The 17,633-nt window shown below is 45.5% G+C and overlaps 1 pseudogene; it reads left to right on the plus strand.

Moving 5' to 3' along the window:
• The first annotated feature begins 5,474 nt into the window (after positions 1-5,474).
• Positions 5,475-7,587, plus strand: LOC147526228 (endogenous retrovirus group K member 8 Gag polyprotein-like; annotated as a pseudogene).
• Positions 7,588-17,633: the final 10,046 nt, after the last annotated feature.

Here is a 17,633-nt window from a genome sequence, read left to right on the forward strand (position 1 = left end):
TCGGTTCAGGATCAAATGTTGAAATTGCTCAAGAGTCAAGCAAAAATCCTTGGGACTTGAGGTTTTGATATCTAAATACGTATGGATATATCACCCAGCTGGCTTGAATTGCTAATTATCTAATTAAGGCTTAGGCTCTGCATACAAAAGGTGGGCCATTTCCTCCTGGCTGTGGAAGATGTGATGATATCCTTAGAGCTGCAGCCTAGGCTGGTCAGCAACATCTGGTGACCCTGATGTGATACCCTCATGAGAGACCCTGAAGACCTTGACCCTGACTCCCTCGCCAGAGCCAAAAGAGCCAGAGCTGGAGTGAGAAGTCCTTTGATAAAGAAGGTAAAGCTGCTACCCTGAAAGAGGGAAGCATGCTGGAGTTGGAATGAATGAATTGGGTCTCTGCTCACTGTAAAGCCTTTGTGACAAAAAGGGGGAATTATGGTTATCACCCAGCTGGCTTGAATTGATAATTACCTAATTAAAGTTTAGGCTCTGCATACAAAAGGCTGGCCATTTCCTCCTGGTTGTGGAAGATGCAATGACGTCCTTGGGGCAGCAGTCTAGGCTGATGAGCAACAAATATGTACTACCGGTAGCATGCAAAATTAGGGCTATTAAAAGAAGGGATTTAGATAAGGATGTCTTTCATTTTTCTGAAAGAACATTTTTCTGAAGAGCAGCAATCAATTAAACCTGTTGGAATGAAGGGATTTGGGTGGGTGGGTGGTTTTTTTTTTTGAGAAGCTGTGATTGACTGTTTATGCAATAAAATTTAAATAGTTGTCAGTGCTGCAGACTGTGGTGTTTTTATAGAATCATAGAATGGTTAGGGCTGGAAGGGACCTTCAAAGGTCATCTAGTCCAACCCCCCTGCAAGGAACAGGGATATCTCCAACTAGATCAGGTTGCTCAGGGCCTTGTCCAACCTGGCCTTGAACGTCTCCAGGGATGGAGCATCCACCACCTCTCTGGGCAACCTGTTCCAGTGTTCTACCACTCTCATAGTAAAAAATTTTTTCCTAATATCCAACCTGAACCTACCTCCCTCTATTTTAAAACCATTACCCCTTGTCCTATCATAACTGGCCCTCCTGAACAGCCTCTCCCCATCTTTCTTGTTGGCCCCCTTGAGGTACTGGAAGACCGCTATAAGGTCACCCCGGAGCCTCCTCTTCTCCAGGCTGAAGAGCCCCAACTCTTTCAGCCTGTCCTCATAGGAAAGGTGCTCCAGCCCTCTTATCATCTTCGTGGCCCTCCTCTGGACCCTCTCCAACTGGTCCATGTCCTTCTTATGTTGGGGACTCCAGAACTGGACGCAGTACTCCAAGTGAGGTCTCACGAGGGCAGAGTAGAGGGGGAGAATCACCTCCCTCGACCTGCTGGCCACGCTCCTCTTGATGCAGCCCAGGACGCGGTTGGCCTTCTGGGCCGCAAGAGCACATAATTTTTATCTGTAAGATAAAGAGCACATAAGTTTTTATCTGTAGACCTGTTGTATTGCAGAGCGCTACGCCACGAGCTTCTCCTTGTTGCTCTTCCAATGAACTTGACCATGGATCTGTTATGAGGGTCGATTCGCTCACTGTGTTAACTTGGTTTTGGCCCTCGGCGGTGCCGGTGCCTCTAGTTGCTGGGGGCTCTGCACCGTGCTGGCTGCCTGGCTCTTCGGCCAAGGGAATGCCTACAGACCTTCCGATAACATTTTGAGATCCATTTTAGTGTATTTTGTTTCAAGTTTGTACTCTTATTCCCTTAAGAAATGGCTGAGTATTCTACTTGTACGTAGTTTATGGATTGATTTTTTTTATTTATAATTGATGAAACAGAGTACATGAAGGACCCTGAGTATTATAAATATCCTCTGAGCAGTTTATGGAGTGTCAGTTTTTTCCATTCCCCAGCTGCTTCTGTGAATGCTTCTCCAGCAGCCAGGAGAAGAGCTTGCTCTTCTGGTAGGGTGAGTGCACCCTCAACAAGTTTGCTGATGACACCAAGCTGTGTGGTGGTGTGAACACAATGGAAGGAAGGGATGCCATCCAGAGGAACCTTGACAAGCTGGAGAGATGGGCCTGTGGGAACCTCATGGAGTTCAACAAGGCCAAGTGCAAAGTCCTGCACATGGGTCAGGGCAATCCCAAGCACAAGTACAGGCTGGGCGAAAAATGGATTGAGAGCATCCTGGAGGAGAAGAACTTGGGGGTGCTGGTTGAGGAGAAGCTCACCATGAGCTGGCAATGTGCGCTGGCAGCCCAGAAAGCCAACTGTGTCCTGTGCTGCATCCAAAGCAGCGTGGGCAGCAGGTCGAGGGAGGAGATTCTGCCCCTCTGCTCTTTACTGAGATTCCCCCTGCAGTACTGTGTTCAGCTCTGGGGTCTCCAAGATGAGAAGGACAATGGAGCTGTTGGAGCAAGTCCAGAGGAGGGCCAGGAAGATGATGAGAGGGCTGGAGCATCTCTCCTCTGAAGCCCAACTCTGAGAGAGTTGTGGGTTTTGAGCCTAGAGAAGAGAAGGTTCTGGGGAGACCTTCCAGCAGCCTTCCACTACTTGAAGAGGGCCTACAAGAAAGCTGGAGAGGGACTTTTGACAAGGGTGTGTAGTGATAGGACAAGGGGCAATGGCTTTAAACTGAAAGAGGGGAGACTGTGATGAAATCTAAGGAAGAAATTTTTTATACTGAGAGTGGTGAGGCACTGGCACAGGTTGGCCAGAGGAATTATGTCTGCCCCATCCCTGGAAGTGTTCAAGGCCAGATTGGATGAGGCTTTGAGCAACCTGGTTGTCGTGGGTTAGGTTGAAAACTTCCCCCCCACACACAGCCGGTCACTCCCCCTCCCCCAGGCCCAGGAATGAGGGAGAGAATCATAGAATGGTTAGGGCTGGAAGGGACCTTCAAAGGTCATCTAGTCCAACCCCCCTGCAAGGAACAGGGATATCTCCAACTAGATCAGGTTGCTCAGGGCCTCGTCCAACCTGGCCTTGAATGTCTCCAGGGATGGAGCATCCACCACCTCTCTGGGCAACCTGTTCCAGTGTTCTACAACTCTCATGGTAAAAAATTTTTTCCTAATATCCAATCTGAATCTACCTCCCTCTATTTTAAAACCATTACCCCTTGTCCTATCACAACAGGCCCTCCTGAACAGCCTCTCCCCATCTTTCTTGTAGGCCCTCTTGAGGTACTGGAAGACCACTATAAGGTCACCCCGGAGCCTCCTCTTCTCCAGGCTGAACAGCCCCAACTCTTTCAGCCTGTCCTCATAGGAAAGGTGCTCCAGCCCTCTTATCATCTTTGTGGCCCTCCTCTGGACCCTCTCCAACTGGTCCATGTCCTTCTTATGTTGGGGGCTCCAGAACTGGACGCAGTACTCCAGGTGAGGTCTCATGAGGGCAGAGTAGAGGGGAAGAATCACTTCTCTCAACCTGCTGGCCACGCTCCTCTTGATGCAGCCCAGGATGCGGTTGGCCTTCTGGGCCGCAAGAGCACATTGCCGGCTCATATTGAGCTTCTCATCCACCAGTACTCCCAAGTCCTTCTCCTCAGGGCTGCTCTCGATCCATTCACCACCCAGTCTGTATTAGAATTAAAGGATAAACGGGAAAACCTGTGGGTTGAGATAAGAATGATTTAATACAGATGATTTAATACAGTGTAGGTGCTCACCACCCCCTCGTATGCGAAGCCCGTCTCGTCCCGAAGCTGCAATCCCGGACGAACGTGAGGCCCCGAAATAGAGAGGGGGGGGGAGAGAGAGAGAGAGAGAGAGAAAAAGGAAAGAAAAACAACAGAGCAACAGCGCAGCAAGCGCAAAAGAGCCAAAGCGCAAAAGCCCTTCTTCCCGGCTGACCCTCACTTTTATACTAGGCATGACGCTGCATGATATGGAATACTAATTGGCCAGTTTGGCCCTCAATCTTAAGTTCCACCACAAATCACAAGGGGAATCGTGTCCCCCTTGTCCCAGCTATGCTCCCCCCTTATCCCGCCGTGTTTCTGCACTCCGGCACACTGAAAAGTCCTTGGAGTTTCACTTCCAACCACAAACATCAGCTTGCTATCAACATTCTTCTCAGAGTGAGCCTCTGAGTAAAACCAAAACACGGAGCTCTTCTAGCTGTTAAAAACTCTGTCCCAGCTAAAACTAGGACACTGGTGTAGTGGCAGGTGTCTCTGGCCATGGCAGGGGGGTTGAAAATAGATGATCTTGAAGATCCCTTCCAACCCAAACCATTCTATGATCAATCACTAGTCCCCAGGGCCCTCATCAAGATCTTATCTCCCCTGTCACCTTTAGTAGGTTTTATAGAGTCGCTTGCCCTCGTCATTCTAAACACCAAAAGGAAAACTGTCTTCATAAGATTAATTTTGAATAAGTCAAACAGCCACATTTTCTCCACCCCAAGGCCACCGAGGTGGGATGAACATAAACACACAACGCAGAGCTCCAAGACCTCTAGGGCATTTAGAACCTGACTTGCACTTTTCTCTCCTCTTTTGAGACAGTTTGGCTCATGCTTCCCATATAAACACGAGCCAAAAATGCTTCTGCTCCTTTCTCGTGCTGCTGGTAATAAATCACGTTATTCAACTCATTTCTTTTCCAAATCCGCTGGTGCAATGTGACACTGTGCTACCTGTTGAGCAGAGAGAATCCAACTCAAATCTAATTGAGTTAACTTGACAGACAACACAATGTTGAGAAGCTGCTCCATCCCTGTGTCTGGTCATTTAATGCCAACAGTTGCTTTTGATTTCTACCCATTACCAAAATCTAACACACAATTGTACGCAGCTCCCAAAGATTTATTGTCAAATAACATATTTGCAGACTTTTAAAGCGTTTCAGATGAAAACTAGGATAGAAATCTGTGGGAACTACGGCTGGTCCGCGGATCCCAGGACAGAAGATGAAGAAACTGGCCTTGGAGAAATTGCTGTGTACCCCTGCAGATCTGAAAACTCCCTGAACAGAAGTGGAAAACAACTTGCAGGTGCCTGGGAGAGCCAGAGAGCCGTAAGATAAGGAGGAACTGTATGATAAGAGACTGGACTGTGTTTTTGCACTAATTGTGTGATGTAATGAATTTGGCTTAAGTTATGTAGAGTGCGTGATCGCCAATCATGTGTTAGGCTAAGGCGCGTGAACAGCTGTAGTTAACCAACCACCTAATTGCTTATGTCGCGTGCGCTGCTAGAATTAGTATAAAGGCGTGCTGGAACTTGCAAGGGGGGATTAATTAATTATATAATAAATCAATACTGCTTGAACCTGTGTATGTCGTGTCCGTCTCAACAGCGACATACAGCAACATCTGGTGACCCCGACGTGATTCACCAGGACACGAACTTTTGGACCGCAGGGCGAAGTGCGGTGGAGACGGAGCCCAGCGTAGCTTGAGAGCGGCGGGGAAGCTGCGAATTGATCCGGATTGACTTAGACTTTGACACCTGGGACAGGTGAGCCGCTGGGAACGGGATAATGGGAAATAGCCTCACAAAGGAGGAGGAAGCCGTCCATTCTTTGTGGACGTTAATATTGAAAAGAAAAGGACTGAAAGTATCTAATAATAACATCCAAAAAATGTTGTTGTGGGCGCAGCGACAAGGGCTTGAAGCAAACTCTGCCACAGCATTCAGTGTGTCTGTTTGGCAAGCCCTGGGGAAGAAATTATTTGATGCTGCTACCAGTGGGCAAAAAGAAGCTGTGGACTTATTGACAACGTGGCGATCGTTTTTAGAGGCCTTGAAAGACTTAAAGTCTGAGCACGATAAAGCAGAGGATAAGACGGACTCTGTTCCGATAACCTCTTCTGCAGTAAGTGAGGTTGTGGGAGAGACTTCTGAAGTGAATGACAGCTCAGCTGGGAGGTTACCGCCTGTGCCTAAGCCGAGAAAAAGGTTGCTGAAATCTGCTCGTTTAGTGGAGCCGGACTCCCTGGGAGCGTACGTATCCCCCGCAGAACAGCTAAAGGCGGCGGAAAAATCGTCAGGAATGTATGTATCTCCTGCAGCACAGCTAAAAGCGGCGGAAAAATTTACTCCCTATAAGTTGCCTTGGCAGCAGTTGCAAGAGGCAAAAGAAAAGTACGCAAAACCTAATATCGAAACATGCTCTCTCCCTTCTTCTCCACTGAATTCCTCTGATATTAAGGCGACAGAGGACGAACAAATACAGGATCAGGTATATCCTCCTTTACCGGAGAGTGACGAGGAGGAGGATTCCGTAACAGATTTTGCTGAGATGCCCTCTGTTTCTGCAAAGGGGATGGGAAAACAGGGGGGTCTACCGTATCGGCCTCCCTTACCGCAGTCGTGGGTGTTGCCACCTGCTACAGTGACGGTTCAGCCGCGTAATGCAGTACAATTTTGGGACGCGGTTAGGAAAAAGGCAATGGAGGTCGGGGACTGGGATTTGACCGAAACACTGGGGACACCGGTCAATAAAGATCTGTCTGTGATGGAAGTGGGGGGAGGGCCTAGTGCATTCCCTGTGGAGCTAGCCCTCCCGGGCTCTAATCAGCCCAATCAACATGTGGGGTGGTCATGGAAAGTTATACAGGATATGCAGAAGGCGGTAGCTCAGTATGGACCGAATTCCCCAGCAGTGACACAATTGTTGCGATTATTGAGTTTAGAGGTATTGGTGCCGTATGATTTTCAACATTTGGCTCAAATTATGTTTCAGCCAGTACAGCACTCGGTTTTTATGAATGTTTGGAGACAACAGGCTGATCATCAGGCATTGCAAAATATGCAATTGCCCCAAGGTGACCCTTGTCACGCTGTAGGTACTGATGTGTTGATGGGAACGGGTCAGATATTTAGTAATCTGGCAGTTCAAGCACAGTGGCATCCCCAAATTCTTGTGCAAATTAAGCAAATAGGGATGCAAGCTTTGATGCGCACGGCAGAAATGGCGGAGCCTAAGGCAAGGTATTCAACAATTAAACAAGGGGTCAGGGAACCTTTCTTACAATTTGTGGAAAAATTGCAAGGGGCTATAGAAAAACAAGTATTTGACAACAGTTTGCGAGCCCTGTTAACAAAGCAGTTGGCGAGAGATAACGCCAACCCTGACTGTCAGAGAGTTATCGAGACATTGCCGGGGGACCCCTCCTTAGAGGAAATGGTTACTGCATGTGCTAAAGTCGGGTCTGTAGAGCATAAAATGACTGCACTGGCCACCGCCCTAGCTGCCTTGCGTGTTAAGGAGCAGAAGTGTTATAGATGTGGAAACCTGGGACATATAAAATCAGAGTGCCCAGGACTGAAAGGCCAAAAGCTGACAATAAATGCCGAAAAAGTTAATGGCTCAGTGCCAGTTACTTGCCATAAATGTGGAAAAACAGGTCATTTTGCTAAACAATGTCGATCAAAGTTTTATGCTACCGGTCAGCCAATTCCGGGAAACGGCAAAAAGAGCGCGAGGGGGCGCGCGCAGACACAAATGCCCTACAGTCCTGGCAACCGTTTTGTGGGAGCAATGCAGCATCCACAGACCAACCCGCAAACTTATGCGACAAACTATCAGGAAAGACAGTCGGAGCTGCCGGGATGGATGTATCCATTGCCGACACAGTAACAATAAATAATTGTCAAATTCACAAAGTGCCTTTGGATGCATGGGGACCAATCGGTAAAGGACTTAGTGCTTTGTTAATAGGACGATCAAGTGGCACCTTGCAAGGGTTGATAGTGCATGTAGGAGTGATTGATGCTGATTATACAGGACAGATCTGTGCTATGGTATCTACTGCGACACCACCAGTAACTATTGTTAAAGGGACTCGAATTGCTCAACTTGTGCCCTTTGTGAGTTGTGTTCCTAAAACAGAGCAAACTGTTCGTGGCAACAACGGATTTGGATCTACGGGGAAACCATCTGTTTTTTGGTCCCAGACTGTCACCGACAAGAGACCACAAATGACGTGCACACTTACAATGGATCATGCAACCCCATCGCAGACAAGACTAACGGGTTTGTTGGACACAGGAGCTGATGTTACTATCATTGCACAGCGTGATTGGCCTTCCACCTGGCCTCTAGTGTCAAATAATGCGGGAGTAGTGGGTCTTGGGGGGGTTGCTAACAGTTTTATGGCCGCCAAGCCTGTTCTTATTAGTAACCCTGAGGGACAGAAGGCCACTATTAGACCATATGTGACCGCAGCACCCTTAAATTTGTGGGGGAGGGACTGCCTTGGACAATGGGGTGTAAGAATTACAACGGATTTTTAGCAGGGGTCACTGTGCTGCAGGGCGTGACACAGCCCACACTGGCATTAACATGGTTAACAGAAAAGCCTGTTTGGGTGGACCAGTGGCCCCTCAATCAAGAAAAACTCACAGCCCTGCACCTTCTGGTTAAAGAGCAATTGGCAGCAGGACATATAGAAGCCTCTCACAGTCCCTGGAACACACCTGTGTTCGTGATAAAAAAAAAATCAGGAAAATGGCGTTTATTGCATGATTTAAGAAAAATCAATGAGGTGATGGCAACAATGGGGGCCTTGCAACCAGGGTTGCCCTCACCAACTATGATTCCAATGCAATGGGAAATTGTAATATTGGATTTAAAGGATTGTTTTTTTACTATTCCTCTTGCTAACCAGGACATGGAGAAATTTGCATTCACAGTGCCTTCAGTGAATAACAGTGAACCAGCCAAAAGGTATCATTGGAAAGTTTTACCACAAGGTATGAAAAATTCACCCACTATTTGTCAGTGGTTCGTGGCAAAAGCCTTAAGCCCTATTCGAGTTGCATTTCCATCAGGGTATTGTTATCATTATATGGATGACATCTTACTAGCCGCACCTTCACAAGTAATGCTGGCTGAAATGGAGGCTGAAGCACGAAAGTCATTACAATACCATGGATTAGTGATTGCCCCAGAAAAAGTGCAACGCCAGCAGCCATGGTTGTACCTGGGTATAAAGGTGTTAGATCAAACAGTAATGCCACAACCAATTCAGTTACAAATAAAGGTAAAAACCCTGAATGATGTACAAAAACTAGCAGGGATGATTAATTGGGTCCGACCTTATTTGGGCTTGACGTCTTCCAAATTACAACCGCTCCTGGAGCTGTTAAAAGGGGACTCGGACATTTCTGCACCACGAGTTCTAACTCCAGAAGCAAAACAGGTGATTGAAGAGGTAGAACAGGCAATCATGCAGAAACATGTATGGAGAATCGATCTAACTGTATCAGTGCAAGTGTTTGTTTTGGTAGATGATCTGATACCTTTTGCAATGCTTGCACAGTGGAATTCTGATTGGCAAGATCCTTTGCATGTTTTGGAATGGGCTTTTTTGCCTTTTAAAACTAAAAAAACTGCTCCTGGACTTTTTGAACTTTTAGCTCAAATTATTATGAAAACTAGAGCTCGCTGTGTGGAATTGTTGGCAAGAGATCCTGAGAACATTGTGATACCAGTAAAAAGCGAATATTTTGAATGGTGCCTTGCCAACAGTTCAGCACTTCAAGCAGCAATGACAAATTATACAGGTCAAATTAGTTATCACCTGCCCTCATATCCATTAATAAAAATGGGTGGCCAGATTCGATTTGCACAAAAACAATTAAGTCAATCTGACCCTGTGCCTGGTCCCACAGTGTTCACTGATGGTTCAGGAAAAACAGGGAAGGCTGCTATTGCCTGGTATGATGGACATCAATGGCAGAACAGAGTGGAACACCAGGAAGGCTCTCCTCAGATTGTTGAATTGAGGGCCATGACTATGGTATTTCAGCAATTTTCTGGTCCTGTTAACGTTGTTACTGATTCGGCCTAAGTGGCTGGGTTAGTGCAACGGTTAGACAAGGCTGTCCTTAGCCATGTTACTCAAGAAAAACTTTTTGGAAATTTAAAACTATTATGGACTGAAATTCAAAAGCGACATTCTCCTTATTATGTATTACATATTAAGAGTCATACGAACCTCCCTGGTTTTTTGGTGGAAGGAAATGCAAGAGCAGATGCACTAGTATCAGGCGTAGCAATGGGACCTACTCCAAACATTAAACAACAAGCTATTGCTTCTCATCAATTTTTTCATCAGGGTTATCGAGCCCTGAGACGACAATTTCGCTTGTCCAATGCTGAGGCTCGTGCTATTGTTGCTGCATGCCCTGACTGTCAAGACCAACATGTCCCTCACTACTATGGGACCAACCCTAGAGGGTTACGGGCCCTCCAGATCTGGCAAACAGATGTTACTCATGTTGTTGAATTTGGCAGATTAAAATTTGTCCATGTATCTATTGACACGTTTTCTTCGGTCATCATTGCTACTGCTCATGCGGGAGAAACTGCCAAAGATGTCATTCGCCATTGGCAACGGGCTTTTTCTATTGCTGGAGTCCCGCATCAGATAAAAACGGATAATGGTCCAGCTTATGTATCTCAAAAGGTTAATTCATTTTTACTGCTGTGGGGTGTAACTCATGTTACTGGTATCCCTCATTCTCCTACTGGACAAGGTATTGTCGAACGTGCTCATGGCACATTAAAACGGCTTCTGCAAAAACAAAAAGGGGGAATGGCAGGGGAGCCTCCAGAGGCTCGACTGAACAAAGCTATGTATGTCCTGAATTTTTTACAGGTCTCTGATGATTCTCAGGAACCCCCGATAATACGTCACTTTGGCTCACTAACCACCACCTGTGGGATGTCCCCAGGAGCCAAAGTTAGGGTTCGGGATCTACAGACAGGTCAGTGGTCTGATCCCTGTGATCTGATAACTTGGGGTCGAGGGTATGCTTGTGTCTCGACAGATGGTGGTCCCCGGTGGGTTCCTGCTCGTTGTGTCCGGCCTGTGGTGGAAAGCTGATCTCGTTGAAGGATGGACGTTGGCTGAGTAAGCAAGCCAACGCTACAACTGATGCTGATAGTGTTAGGCATGCTACACTGCAAAATAGAGCTGCAATTGTTTGTCTTTTATTGTTAGTGCAAGAAGACAGATGTGAAGATTTTGAGGGAATGTAGTTTTGTATGGGACTGGCTGAATAAATTGTTCAGAGGATGGGGATTGCCCAGCTGGTTGTTATCATTGCTAAAAACAAGGTTGCTGATTCTGATCGTTGTTGTAGTTGTGTTATTAATATTGCCCTGTCTGGACAGTTTGCTGCAAAGGGCCCTGCAGTAAGCTGTCAGAGCAATTTCTTTTAGCACAAATACAAAAAGGGGGAATTGTGGGAACTACGGCTGGTCCGCGGATCCCAGGACAGAAGATGAAGAAACTGGCCTTGGAGAAATTGCTGTGTACCCCTGCAGATCTGAAAACTCCCTGAACAGAAGTGGAAAACAACTTGCAGGTGCCTGGGAGAGCCAGAGAGCCGTAAGATAAGGAGGAACTGTATGATAAGAGACTGGACTGTGTTTTTGCACTAATTGTGTGATGTAATGAATTTGGCTTAAGTTATGTAGAGTGCGTGATCACCAATCATATATTAGGCTAAGGCGCGTGAACAGCTGTAGTTAACCAACCACCTAATTGCTTATGTCGCGTGCGCTGCTAGAATTAGTATAAAGGCGTGCTGGAACTTGCAAGGGGGGATTAATTAATTATATAATAAATCAATACTGCTTGAACCTGTGTATGTCGTGTCCGTCTCAACAGCGACATACAGCAACAGAAATCTACTAGTTTCGGTAGGAATCTGTTGGTTTGGGGTAGAAATATACTGTTTCGCAGTAGATCCGAAGTCAGGAATAGATTGCCTTGCAGGTTGGGACACAGACTCGTTGAGCCCTAGACTTGCTGAACCCTTCATGCCTCCACATCACAGAAACTGAAATCCTTGTGTTAACACGTGCAAAGGGGTGTTGGGAGCTGTAAGTGCTCATGCATCGCTCCATCACATCCAAAGAGAGCAAGGAAATGGTGCTTTGCTATCAGGTCTCTTGTAGCTGACATTATTTCTGGAATTTGACACGGGTAAGACAAGCAAAATTACCATTAACATTGCATAAATATTAGGAGCATGTTGTGTCTCTTCTTTAACCTCCCTCCTCTCACATCCCTTTTTATTATACTCGTATCTTGATGCACTTACTGTTCATTTGTTTTTCATGGATTTAGTTTCCATACTCTCCTGCAGATTTAACTGCTCTCACTGTCATTTTTAAAATCTCCCTTCTTTTAACTTTCCTTGCAGCATATTTACCCTTTCGAGCCTTGTCTGTCTTTCAGTATTTTTATCCTATGGTCTCTTTATTACACTGCTGAGCCTCTCCATCGAGCACGTACAACCCTCTCAGCTGCCCCAGGTTAGCAGAGGTTGGCAAAGGCTGTACCTCAACAGGCAAAGAAGAATATACGTATATTTAAATATGTCAATTCACGACCCTGTAGAACATAAGCGGGAATTTCTTAGTGTAATTACAGTAGATGTCCCCACTGAGCTGCTCCATCCCAGAGAGACACTGGTGTCACTGGAGAAGAGAGGACAGAGAGTGAAGTGACTCAACAAAGTCACTGAAATTATCCACAAATTTAACTCGTTTCATAGAATCATAGAATGGTTAGGGCTGGAAGGGACCTTCAAAGGTCATCTAGTCCAACCCCCCTGCAAGGAACAGGGATATCTCCAACTAGATCAGGTTGCTCAGGGCCTCGTCCAACCTGGCCTTGAACATCTCCAGGGATGGAGCAAGTTTCTTCGAAGTTTAGCTGTGTTTCTGACCTGGAGTGGCTTTTATCTCCCTGAAGACATGGAATTACCTGCTTCCCTGCAGCTATGCCCAGACAGTGCTTCACAAAATTAGATCCAACTCCTGAAGAGAAAATTTAGCGGCAGAACTAAAGCAAGACATCAGCTCATGAGCAAGAGATTCAAATGAAAATAAATCTCTTTTTTTCATTAAATTTTATTAATTTGAGGTCATTTATGCAAATATGAACACAATTATGTTTTATATATTCATTTCCAATCTCACCTGTAATTGCCATGTCCTAGCTTTTCAAATACTGGGGCTATACATTCACAGCCATTGGTACAATCGCCATCAAGAATAAAATATCAGGGACCGAATTGAGGCTTTTCACAGGTAAAAGCAGTAATCTGTTATAATCTGAGCTCTGATTTAAATCTTTTTGAATTAGAGCTGCAACCCCTCTATCATCTCTGATGTGAGGACCAACGCATAATGGACATTTGTGATAATAGACTAAGACTCTTAGTGAGGTCTCTGGGCTCTGCTGCAATTTTAGGCGTATACCTAAATATTAGCATTAATTTCAGCTCACAGTGGAGTAAAGAAGCACAATTTATAATAAGTACACGTCTGAGACCTGCCCAAACAGATCTGAGACTCTATCAACTGTACTTGCCGTGGAAGTCAGTTACGAGCTGTGCTCAGATAACTCAACCTCCTTCCCATACAACGCAACATATTTCTTGCATGTCGGTGCTGTGGAATTAAGGTTAGCTAAAGAGATCATTAATCAACCTTGGAGAAGCATAATTGATCCGTGGGAATTGTAATGACAACTCCAAATGATAAAATAGAAACTGCCTCTTCATCACTTCATCACCATGCTAGTTTTCACCAAAGCAAGGATGATGGGTTCAGTTGAAAAGGTAAAGTCTTAACCTCAATAACAGTTTCATGTAAAACCTTTTCGTTGCAAGAGAAGATTATTATGGACTTGCTTATTAATTAGGCAGGCATTTTTGCAGCCTTGAATAAATTTCACGGAAAGGAAAGAAGCTTTTTATACCATTCTGTTAATACCACAGACAAATCGTCCCACCTGTCCCTATCCCACACCCATGCCCCAGCCATTACACCAAAATAGCAACTAATCACATAAAAAATCAACTGCTAATTATGCCGAAAGATAACATTTAACCTCAAGAAGTCTGCAGCTCCCCTAGGAAAAAAAAAAAGCTCTTTTGCTCCCATCATCGGCATCTCACAGAGAAGGTTGTTGAATTCTTACTCCCAAGATCACCAAGGAATCTTAATCTTCGTGCTAATGGGGCAGGTGGTGATGAGCAGCGATAGCTATGGAAATGAGATGAAGTGCCTTAGGAAGAAGGTCTGGTTAAAAGTGAGGGCACATCCTATCATCCACTGCTTCTAATTCAGCAGCGCTCTAAATGGTGTCGTAGATGCCAGTTCCTTCTCCGGCTTCTCTTGCCTTTGTCAGCCAGAGAGGGGTCGAACAGAGACGTCTGCTTAATGGGTCCCTTTCCATTGATTAGGAGCAGTGTCGGAGGTGGGAAATGGAACAGACGTCATTATACCTCATTACAGAGCGCAGCTCATCTCATGGATGGAAACAAAGAGGCTGTCAGTGCTGTATTTATTCGTTAATAACGGGTAAGATTTCCAGGGCTGATGCTTCTTGCAGATGAGCAAGGAGATGGCTTTTTCCACTGAAAACACAGCACTAAACACTTCCCGTTCCTTCAGGATTATGCCATGTAACAGGAAAGCTGGATGTGTTATGGGTTGGGTTCTTTAGTAAGAAACTTTCTGAAGTCTCTGGTGGGGTCAAAACAAGCACCTGTGCTACAAAGGCCCTTAGGCATGATGAAGCCATCAAAGTTCATCCATGGCACTCCCTCCAATACTGTGAAGGGATCTCACTACAACTCATCAATAAAAAGACAACCCTGAAGCCAGGCTGAGAGAGTTGGGGTTGTTCAGCCTGAAGAAGAGAAGGCTCTGAGGAAACCTTCTAGCAGCCTTCCAGTACTTCAAGGGGGCCTATGAGAAAGCTGGAGAGGAACGTTTTGCAAGGGTATGTAGTGATAGGACAAGGGGCAATGGCTTTGAACTGAAAGAGGGGAGATTTTGATGGGATCTGAGGAAGAACTTCTTCACTCTCAGGGTGGTGAAGCTCTGGATCAGGTTGCCCAGAGAAGTTGTGGATGCCCTGTCCCTGGAAGTGTTCAAGACCGGGTTGGATGGGGCTTTGAGCAATGTGATCTAGTGGCAGGTGTCCCTGCCCATGGCAGGGGAGTTGGAACTAGATGATCTTGAAGGTTCCTTCCAACCTAAACCATTCTATGATCCTACGACACACTTCGATATCATGAACCTAATCAACTAATGCTAGCAAAGTGCTTTGACACTCTTAACCTCCTGCAGCAAAAGACAGTTGGGGCTTTTGGTCCTTTATAATAGATGAAAAGTTTCTTAAACATTTCAAAGACTGCCTTTTGCCCCAATGTGTCTGAGGGATGTGGAGAGGAGCTCTGTGGGCTCATCTCCATCAAGAACTATGGCACTAATCATTCTTATCCAGCTGGACTGAGTTGAGCTAATGAACTACTAATTAACCACTCAACTCAAGGTACCTATCCTGCCCACAAGAGGCAGGCCATTTCCTCCTGGCTGCGGAAGATGCAACAGCGTCCCTGGTGCCGCAGCCCAGGCTGGTGAGCAACAACTGGTGACCCTGACGTGATACATTGATGAGACCCTGGGAAGCCCCGACTCCCTCGCCGAGCCGAGAGCCCGAGCCTAAGGAGCCCGAGCCAAAAGAGCCGGAGCTGGAGCCGGGAGCTCGAGCGAGAGTCCTTTGGAGAAGAAGGTAAAGCCGCAAGCCCCGACGTGGTATTCGCGGAAGGGAAGCGTGCTGGAGTTGGATGAATGGGCCGGGTCTCTGCTCACCATAAAGCCTTTGTGAAAACAAAAAATACTAAAACAAAAAGGGGGAATTATGGCACTAATCATTCTTATCCAGCTGGACTGAGTTGAGCTAATGAACTACTAATTAACCACTCAACTCAAGGTACCTATCCTGCCCACAAGAGGCAGGCCATTTCCTCCTGGCTGCGGAAGATGCAACAGCGTCCCTGGTGCCGCAGCCCAGGCTGGTGAGCAACAACGAACCTTGGAATTTAGGGACCTGGCCGACACATCGGTCCTTTCAATCCTGCATTGTTATTCTTGACTCGAAAGCAATACACTTAACACACACAGGGATTATCATCAGGTATCCACAAAACGTCACACATTCCTACGGCACAGCGGAAAACGAAACCGTTTGGGTTGATGTGAACGTGTTAATGAAATGAAATAAACACTGTGTTAGGGCCAGTAAAAGATTAAGAGTCAAATCAAACTATTTCGACTTAAATATTTCACTATGTTCCCTAAATTTAATTTCAGTTCTACTACAGCGTTGTTTCTTTTTGGGTAGGCAAATGAAAAACATTGATTAGTCCCTTGTTACTCCAAAGCTAAACCTGTGTCAAAATAGATTTGATGTTCTGAAAGCTGGTTCATATTGCTCCAAAGTGGGGCATGTCTCCAAAAAGCTCTTTCTGCTTCTTCTACAGGATTAAGAGATTAATTTCACAAACTGAGAGAGTGATGGAGGCCCCACCGAGATGAAGAGAGAAGAACCTTCAATTCGTCCCTTCCTTCACCCAACACAGTGTAGATTAATTATGAATATCCAATCACTGAAATATTAATGACGTATCACGATTTCAACTTATTATTAACTTTCTAGAGCTTCTCTGTGCGTTTTTATTACATACTCGCCTCATCGAGTATTCCTTCGATTACTTTTCAAATTTTTAAAATATTATTTTCTAATTCCTTTGTCTGAGGTGATAAGTTGCAAGATACACAAAACCTCAGTACCTGGGCACAAACATATAATAATCCACCAATCCATCATAAAATATCTTAGCAGTGGCAACACAGCTGGAACAATGATAAACAAAAATGACAACGTTTTTCACCTACATCCTTGTAGAAGTTTTTTTTTTAGAGTGAAGGGGACCACAGGGAAGGACAAAATGATCAGAATCCTGACTCAAATTGAGTTTCATATCTGTTCCACGTTGTTTCAGATATGAGCAGAAAAGAAAGAAATGAAAGAAATATTCTGAGTATCCCCTTGGTATTATTTTTCTCGCTAAAACTGCTGCAGCTCTGCTATCCCAAGACTTTCTGTGCAGATCCAGCACTCAGATGCTCATCTCCATACTTGGGTTAAAATCCCAACTCTAAACTCCTTCTGATCAGAAGGACTTAAATAGGAATTCTGTTTCTTTGGTCCATCGCTATATTTATGTCACATGTTCAGGTCTAATTTTAAGCTGCATGAGAAATTTAAGGAAAGGGATTATGTTTTACCATAACTGAAAAACGATCAGCAAATTTGGAAAAATAGAAGTGTTGTATTTCATCTTGTCTTAATTTTCCATAGGAATTAGCTGAGTTGGGAATAGCCAGTCAGTCTCACCTCTGTGCCCTGCAAGATCATGGAGCAGATCCTCCTGGCGACTATGCTAAGGCACATAGAAAATAAGGAGGTGATTGGTGACAGCCAACATGGCTTCACTAAGGGCAAATCCTGCCTGACTAATTTGGTGGCCTTCTATGATGAGGTCACAGCATTGATGGATAGGGGAAGAGCTACTGACATCATCTACCTGGACTTATCCAAAGCATTTGATACTGTCCCACACGACATCCTTGTCTCTAAACTGGAAAGGCATGGATTTGATGGATGGACCACTCGGTGGATAAGGAACTGGCTAGATGGTCGCACTCAAAGAGTTGTGGTCAATGGTTCAATGTCCACGTGGAGGCCTGTGACGAGTGGTGTTCCTCAGGGGTCAGTACTGGGACCAGTGCTATTTAACATCTTTGTTGGAGACA

The sequence above is a fragment of the Tauraco erythrolophus genome, chromosome W (genome assembly GCF_009769465.1).
Source record: "Tauraco erythrolophus isolate bTauEry1 chromosome W, bTauEry1.pri, whole genome shotgun sequence".
NCBI classification, from domain to species: Eukaryota; Metazoa; Chordata; class Aves; order Musophagiformes; family Musophagidae; genus Tauraco; species Tauraco erythrolophus.